The sequence below is a fragment of the Ambystoma mexicanum genome, chromosome 3p (genome assembly GCF_040938575.1).
Source record: "Ambystoma mexicanum isolate Mex_15411 chromosome 3p, UKY_AmexF1_1, whole genome shotgun sequence".
Lineage (NCBI taxonomy): Eukaryota > Metazoa > Chordata > Amphibia > Caudata > Ambystomatidae > Ambystoma > Ambystoma mexicanum.
The window spans coordinates 967,001,866-967,003,708 of NC_090925.1; the positions used below are offsets into that span (position 1 = coordinate 967,001,866).

General features: G+C 44.7%; 1 non-coding gene across 1 annotated transcript; it reads left to right on the top strand.

The window, feature by feature from the left end:
* The first annotated feature begins 1,096 nt into the window (after nucleotides 1-1,096).
* Nucleotides 1,097-1,287, top strand: LOC138581559 (U2 spliceosomal RNA). The gene has a single exon (XR_011304625.1). It is a non-coding gene; the product is annotated as a U2 spliceosomal RNA (small nuclear RNA).
* Nucleotides 1,288-1,843: the final 556 nt, after the last annotated feature.

The window sequence follows — 1,843 nt, forward strand, 5'->3', positions numbered from 1 at the left end:
TGCTGACACCAATGAGAACAGTCCAGCCGAACTGCTAGTCCAGGTTCCTTCTGCATGAGAACACAAGGAAACCCAGGCATGTTTCTGCCTTGTTGGGCCTTATCAGTGAGGTGCCTGCTGGGTCTTAAGACCCAAGCTACTCCTCACTGATGATGCCCTATGAGGCCAAAACATGTTTGGGGAGGCTTGTGGTCTCACACAGAAGGGATGTGACCAAGCAGTTTGTGCTGGACGGCCTCTTTTGGCGTGGGACCATGACTGATTTACATATGGTCTTTTCCCTTTTGTAATGGCTTGACAGGCAAAGAACTATGGTCTGGAGGGCTGCCCAGAGCATTGTCAGACTTTAAGATGAATTCCAAACCTTCCAGCCATCACCTCTTTTGTTTTGCTACTGTGTGGGGAATAATTCATGCAAAACACGAGTTGTTAAAAAGATGTATTGCAAAGTAATGATAAAAACGTAGGACAGAATTGGTACTTTATCTGGATAAAGGTCTCTGTGGGACAACATAGAGGCTTCAACCCATTTCCACAGTCCAGCCACCTGCATATATTCATGCACTGCATGCACTCATTAAGAATAAACAGACATATCATGGAGGACAGTGAACAGAAAAAGCGTTACCTCGACACTTAGCTGCAGTGAAATTAAAGGACAAAATTTAAACTGCATGTGGAATGGTACAGAAGTCTCAGGCTATGGTTGTGGGTGTGGCAATCCGATAAGAGTATAAGCCCCTATCTGCTGTTGTTGGTCTGAGCACGACGAGTTCAGGAATGCAGCCATTATACAAGAAGGTGGGAGAGAAAGCAGAATGGGGAAGGATGTTTTCTGCAAAATTCCTGCCAGTTGCACTTCACGCATAACGAGACAGAAAAAATGCAGGGGAGAGTAACAGAAGGCTATGAGGAGAAAGGGGTGAACATCGAGAAGTAGAAAGGAATGAAATAAGGAGGTGCCATTTCAGTATAACCTTAGAAGGCAAAATAAGGTGGATAATACACAAATATAATCGGTGTAGCCTAGCGAAAGGATTATACAAAAAAAGAGACAAAAGAAAGGTAAAGGTAACAAAATGAGAAAGAAATTGATATAGCCTCTCAGCCTTTTGGCTAAGATCAAGTGTAGTATCTGTTCTTATCGGTTTGAAATCTGGTGCATCCTCTATCTGGGGACCATATATTAAATTGATTTTTGGAACAGGGAGATGGAGTGGGAGCTTGCTCTGTCCGCTCCGCATGTCAACCTGGTGTTGCAGTACCTCCAGGACTGGTGCACCAAAAAAAATGTAAAAAAAAATAAAAAGAGAAAGAAATTGATGAACACATGGGTCTTGCAAAAGGATGAAATATGAGGGCTAAATAACAGATTGGATGGGGCAATGAACACGAAAAAAAGCAAAAGGTGTGATCTAGGGAGGTGGCTGGTGTTCTGAGTTTTACAATGCTACCTGAGGCTGGGGTGGAAGTAGGCTTGCTCTGCGATATTGGCTAATGGCCCTCAGATGGACTGTCAGAGTTGCGTTGCCACATACCCTCTCACGGTCCCACCAATAGGAAAGCACCATGGGAAATAGCACAGGCAAAAGGCGTGATGTAGGGAGGTGCCTGGGGAGAAGGGCGTGTCTGGTGTTATGAGTGCACAAAGATAGCCTAGTGATGGAAAGTGACGAGCACTGCAGCCTTCCATCCACCAGCCTAGACAATGCACCCAGCCCATTTCACTTGTTTTCTGCCTTCCACTGGCAGTGTGAACAGAGATCCTCGTGACGGGAAGAATCTCTTGGAACCACATTTTTTCCTGCTGTTTGTTACTCACAATATTCATCCTATAAAACAG